General features: G+C 36.6%; 1 protein-coding gene across 3 annotated transcripts in view; it reads right to left on the bottom strand.

Annotated features, from left to right (window-relative positions):
• LOC107684054 (RNA binding protein fox-1 homolog 3-like) overlaps positions 1-2,181 on the bottom strand; it is a 451,861-nt gene extending 449,680 nt beyond the window's left edge. For all 3 annotated transcript variants that reach the window (XM_016480199.1, XM_016480195.1, XM_016480200.1), the window contains exon 1: positions 1,846-2,181. The gene's annotated coding sequence lies outside the window, so the exon portion shown is untranslated. The remainder of the gene's footprint in view (positions 1-1,845) is intronic.
• Between the last annotated feature and the right edge of the window lie 4,543 nt (positions 2,182-6,724).

Genomic DNA, 6,724 nt, shown 5'->3' with positions numbered 1-6,724 from the left:
CCCACATACACAGACATATATTTTTTTTTGAAAGATGTTAAATACAGTCATACTATATTTTCCTGATACAAAGCAACAACAAAAAAGTTTATTGCAGCATTACTGCAAATTACAAAAAAAATAATTTAAATCTATATACAGTATGTTTTTCCTATATATTGCTGTAAATGTTGAAAGGGCAAGTAAAAATCTACTGGCACGCAAAGTAAAGTAAAGTAAAATGGATTTCTTGGTGGCTTTGATCTCCTACATGTTAGACAGTAGACATCACAGCAAATATCCAGGCAGTGCAAAAACCGCATACAATATAAATGTAAAGAATAAATATACTACACAACAGGCAATCAACACTAAATAAGATTAGAATGTGTGCCTGTAAAAAGTATATTAAAGTACAACTCTGTGTAGACTATGAAATTATGGGTAAGAATATAGAGACTATATAAATATACACTATTCAGGTGCAAAGTTCAGATGTGTAGTGGAGAAATGAAAAGCAACTAGCTATTACCAAAACAACTCAGTATTGCAAACTGCCAAGAAGAATCTATTCTTCAGTCTATCCTTTCATGGCTTATGTAGCTATGTATACACTTACAGTTCTGCATTCCATTTAATATTTTTAAAAGATCAAAGGAAATTTACAAATAAATGAGAACAAAAGAAATTGTCTAAAGAAATTTTTGGAATAAAATGATGTTATAAATAATGTCAACATTATATGGTATATATACACTATAAACATTATATATAGGTTAACTTATGCCCACCATTCACCATTTTCAATGAAAATTTTTTTTATAAAATAATAACAATTAAAAAGTTAAATTAAGCTCATATGTACTCTTACAACAACAACAAAAAAAGAACTTCTGAAAGCCATTTGAACGGCTTCACTTTGTTTCCAGGCTGTTCACAGGCTAAGGGTAACACTGTGTTCTCGCTTTAGTTGTCAGCTATGCTACACTGCTTGAGCAAACCGTCGAATGTGACACGCTGTTCTCTGTCTCACTGTCTGTATCTCTTTCTCTCTCACTCTCTGGCCGGTCATCCGAAGAGGAGGCAAACCTCACACTTTCTTCTCATCCAGCACTCAACAGCACACAAAACAAAACAAAAATTCTACACTGCAACACACAGTAAAGGCTAATATGCGTCACTGCACACCCAAATGATAAAACGAAGAGGAATACACGGTTACACAGAAGGAATTATATGATAAAACACAATATATTATTATTATTTTACATTTCTTTCTATATTTAGCTGTGAAATCCACACAAATGTGTGACAAAGAATCCTTAATCCTTAAAGAATCCTTAAGACATACTTTTCAAAAGGTACAAAACAAGAATCTGAACTATTCAAAGTAAACAATAGCACCATTTCACACTGTCCTTTTGAATTAAAATGAAGAATAAAGAAATTTGGTTGACACTCTTTAAGAAGATGATAATGATGATGATGATGATGTCTTTTTGTCTTCTAATATATAATTGCAAGAATCTGAAGTACACGTTTTAGGAATAAATGAAGGGCGAGGTGTACTTCTGAATAACGCATGTGAGAAAACACAAATCTCCACATGCAGTTCTGGACGCGTTAAGTGCCACTTAAATTCACGAAGCGCCACGATTGCCGGAGGATATTTGTTTCATCAAAATGAAACCAATCATTCAGTGCAAATCACAGAGAATAAAGAGTTTTACCAAATGTTAAAAAGCAGCAGCTGACAATCCACCTGTCTTTATTCAAATACAACAATTAAAGAGTTTGTATGCTGTTTGTATGTAGGCGTGAGTGTGTGCCGGTGTGGAAGTAAAAGTAAGAGACTCGTGTACTCACAGTTTGAGCTGTCAGGTCACTCAGGTCTGGTGCTGTATCACAGGCTCATCTTTTCACTGTTTATCCCACCACAGGGCAGACAGAAAGAGAGAGAGAGAGATGGGGGGGGTATTTCCTTTACTCCAGCTCTGTTCACATAAGTACAACTGAAAAGAGAGGGTGGGAAAAAGAGAGAGAGAGAGAAAGTAGGATGGTTTTCGATTCGTCCTGCTACAAAGCGAGCGTCAGATTCAGTAGTGCTGCTTCTTTGGTGTGCCGCGCGTGTCTTCACTCATAGCCGAGAGCCCGTTGCGGTCAACCACACGCATTTGTGGTGTGTGTATGTGTGTTTACGTTCACACAAGCGGTGGGGGAGTGTGTGTGTGTTGGGGAGGGTGCTTGGGCTTTCACTCACTGGCTGCGCCTTACACTGTAAGAACACATCAGAGATAGAGAGGGAGAGGGAGAGATGAGGGTGGGAGGGACGGACAAGGAGGAAGAAGGAGGAGGAGAGACAGAACGCGGAGGTGGAGAGGATGCACTGACAGTTTCACGCGAGCCCTTCTTGGAAGGCTCCGACCGCTAACGCAGGCTGACAGGTACTGAACGATAGAGACGAGAGGCAGCTATAGACCTCTATTATTTTCCGCCATCGCTCCCTCAATCTCTAATCCACACTAAATTTATACCATTTCTCCAAAGCAATACATACAGGCACATGCACATTCTGCAATCATATTTTTTTTTTGTCTTGTACTGCAATAAAAGCATGCATGCAGTTAAACTTTATCACCATATACAAATACACTTGATGTTTGATTTATACCATGCAATTTCCACATTTGTATGCTTATCAGTGGGAAGTGGCCCGGAAGGTTTAAAAACAATATAAAACCAAAATGTGGTTCATAAAAGAGTTTCAGTATTCTATTCTGGGAAACGTCTTTAACTGATTAAGGATATAAAGTGTGGAAACTCAATGGCAGCCCTGTGGGCCCCTGAGCGCTCAATGCTGTCAGGGTAGACTACACACCACTGATTTCAATTAAAAGCTAAATTAGCCATTTGAACTCTGATCTTAGCACTGTGATGTAATCCATGACTTGCTATCAGAGAATGTGTCCCATCAATTACACCTGGTACTACTTCACTACTTCATTAATGCTTTAGCGCTATTGTCGTCGGCAAAATCAATGCAGCTGATGTTGTTGCTGTGGTAATTGTTGCTGTCCTCGTTGCTGGCTATCAATATCATCATCAGAGTATGTTGCATAATAAAACAGTTATGAATTTTCATATAGTATAATATATTATATTATATTATAATATAATATAATATAATATAATATATGTTAAAAAAATATGGTAAAAATAGTAATATTGTGAAATATTATTAACATTTTAAATAACTATTTTCTATTTTAATATATTTTAAAATGTGATTGCAAAGCTGAATTTTCAGCAGCCATTAGTCCTGTGTTCAGTGTCACATGATCCTTCAGAAATCATTCTAATATGCTGATTTGATGCACAAGCAAAACATTTCTTATTATTGTTAATGATGAAACAGCTGTGCTGCTTAATGTTTTTGTGGAATTTTTTTTTTTTTTAAATTAATCAGTTTGATGAATAGAAAGTTCAGCTTTTTCTTGAAAAAGAAATCGTAATCAGAAATTGTCTTTTTATTGTCACTTTTGATCAATTTAATGCATTTAAAATAAATCTTACTGACCCCAAACTTATAATATATAATAATATATCTGCCACTTTAAAATATTTAGAAATATCTATATCATTCATTTATTAACAAAATGGCCCATGCATGACAAAAACCTGTTTGAAACATTTTACTCATTATCAATTTAAATAAAAGCCAACAGTGTTTAATTTGAACAAATTTGCATTAAAGGTGGGGTAAGCGATTTCTGGTAGCCAATGTTGACATTTGAAATCACCAAAACAAACATGCCCCTACCCCAAAAGGTCTCACCCCTATTTTGATAGCTCCGCCCCACATATACGTACGCAACCCACTCCAGCGCTGGAAAGCTGATCCGATATTTACATGGGTCCTACTTCTTGCCTTAAGCCTTCATCTCTATCTTTCTGTCGCTCGGCTCGGCTAATGTCCGTCCTGTGCCGTGCACTGAACGCTCTCTCCTCCACATCATGAGTAGACATGCCCCTTGCTGCTGATTGGCTGCAAGTTTGTTTTGCTACTCGGCCCGAATCAGTTTTCAAAAGCGTTTTTGAAAAATCACTTACCCCACCTTTAATTAGCTCTTTCTGAGCAGCTCAAACTGATTTTTAAAACAGCTAGAAGATTTAGATGGACAAAAATACCTCAAAATATGTTTTTAAAAGCAAAACAACAGTTTAACTATCTAACACACATTTTGCAAGAAAGCATCTGAATGGACCCAAAGTTCTTAATTTTTTTATAATAAAAAAAACAAACAAACAGGAAACCACAGGAGCAGTCAGACATACATACATACAATAAAGCCCCAGTGTTTTCACTCATCCACAGTGTGGATTCCCAGCAGTCACTAATCATATCCTGTTAACGCTGTGGGCCTGAAATGGATCCCAAAGCAGCGGCCAGCTCAACATGCCACTAAATTGGGATTTCCCCACTCACATCTACCCTTCTCTCAGCCCCATCACCGGCACTCAGCACCTCCATTAACAGGTTCACGCAGGTGCCCTCAGCTTCCACCACACCACTACACAAAGAATAACAATAGCAGACATTATAGAGAGAATAATGGCATTAATAGCAGACTGCAGCCTCTCTCTTAGCTAATTGGCTTGTCTGCTAGCAGCCTCCACTCCAAGGGTCATGGGATTTTGTGGGTGGCATCTGTAAATAGCTAATCAGCTCCCCAGGCGCTCGCTACACTTCAGAAAGTATTTATTTTGAATTCGTAATAATAACGGGAGGAGGACTATCGGGGAGGGGTCTGGGGGGACCATGCCGGGGGGGTTGTTGGATAACAACGTATGGCTAAGATAACTGCCAGAGACAACAGAGGCGAAAAATAAATAATGAAGCGCCGATTGTTATTCCTGCGCAGCCAACAGAAGCTGTTTGAAGTGCAGACTTGCCTTTAGCTTGTCACACTGCAAGAAGAAGAAGAAGAAAAAAATTGCCAGCCCAGACGCAATAAAGATGTCTTTGACACTTTTGGAGAATGACTAACAAGATTTGAGGTGTGAGGGGGGTGAAGTGGGGTAAACTAACATGGCTGCTGAAAACGTAAGGATGTTTCAGGGAATGTGGTGATATGGTATGCAGATGTGATTGGTAAGACAATGATTCACACGTTTCCTGATAATGTCAAGCTGCCAAAACAAGGGGAAGTGACAGGCCACTCTCAGCTGATCTGATGTCGTGAGGAGAAAAAAACTCAGAAAGAGACGGACTGAGATGTTATATCAGCTGTTAGGGTGTGATTCGTAAGGGTTCTCGTCTTACCACATTCGTGGTAAATGTTGATTACCACCAGAGTTACTATAGTCAACTAAAAACTATTTTTAAAAATGTTTGTTACTTGAAATAAAATAAATGGTAACTATTATAAAATAAAATATGAAATAAACTTAACCTTATTTTATTTCAGCTAGTTTCCAAGGCAACAATTCTCATTTAGTTTAACTTGATGTACTAAAATAAAAATGAAATAAAAATGAATAACAACTATATAGACACAAAAAACTAAAAACAATCATGTAAAATTGCATCCCAAAATATCAACTACAATTAAAATGAAAACAAAATATAAACATTGAAAAAAATTCAAAATATTCATAAAAACCCTAAAATTATCTCAATAATACTAATGACACTGATTACCACAAAATTTAATTTTGTTCCTACTTTTCTTGAATAAGAAAAGAGAAACATCTGAGATAGAGTGAGGAACTTATACGAAAAAGTGAAGGGGGCCAATTTGTAAACATTAAAATGCTCATAATTTAAAATATATAGCCGCAATGTGCTAACATGATTTTAGTGTGGGGGAACAAAACTTTTTTTATCTTTTCATTGAAAGTTTAATTAAATTGTACAACTTTGTTGCCATGACAATGCAATGCTATCAACCATATAAATAACAAGAACAACTTTATAGTTCAAATAAAACAAGTTTTAACAAGAATTAATTTAAAAGTGATCTTATTATATAATATAGTATTAATTATATAAGCTTCAAAAAGATGCATTTAAATGCTCCCAAAACTGGCCCCAAATGCTGTTGACTGAGCTTAATTTGTAGTATACCCACATTATTCCTTTAACAGAATCCTGACTATCTTTCTGAAATGAAAATACTGCTGAATATGCCCAAAAATCCTCCTAAAAATTCACAATCCAGTTATCATGAGGTTTGACCATTTTTTAGACTCCTATAGGGCTGCTGTCTTTCTCTGTTCCATCCTCGCTTTTGACAAGTGTGTGTGTGACTCACAACCAGTCACATCCTCAAACTGATCGCTCTACGGCTCTATACTTCCCTGAACACCACCACATTATACTGCTACAATGCTCTCACAATCGCTCCAATTAAGCCTGGGCGAATCACACCGTGCCAACCGCAGCTCAGCTCCAGCACACAGACAGCTCAGCAGCCAATGACATTATACATGTCTGAGAGTGGGTTACAATATTATACAAAACATTATCACTTCTCAGTAAAAGTCTTGTGATGTTTTGATGTTAGCTTGAAATGATATACTGATGTAGGTTCTCCTCAGCTCCAAATTACCTTGCAATTATGGTATCACCTTTGTCTCTCATTTTTCTACAAAATTTACTTAAAAGAAATAAATATTAATAAGACAATGGACCTTGTTCACTAAACATACACACACATTTTCTATACCTTTTGGTAGACTTTGC

The sequence above is a fragment of the Sinocyclocheilus anshuiensis genome, unplaced genomic scaffold (assembly GCF_001515605.1).
Source record: "Sinocyclocheilus anshuiensis isolate Anshui unplaced genomic scaffold, SAMN03320099.WGS_v1.1 scaffold553, whole genome shotgun sequence".
In the NCBI taxonomy this organism is placed as follows: domain Eukaryota; kingdom Metazoa; phylum Chordata; class Actinopteri; order Cypriniformes; family Cyprinidae; genus Sinocyclocheilus; species Sinocyclocheilus anshuiensis.
This window is presented reverse-complemented; position numbering and strand designations above follow the sequence as displayed.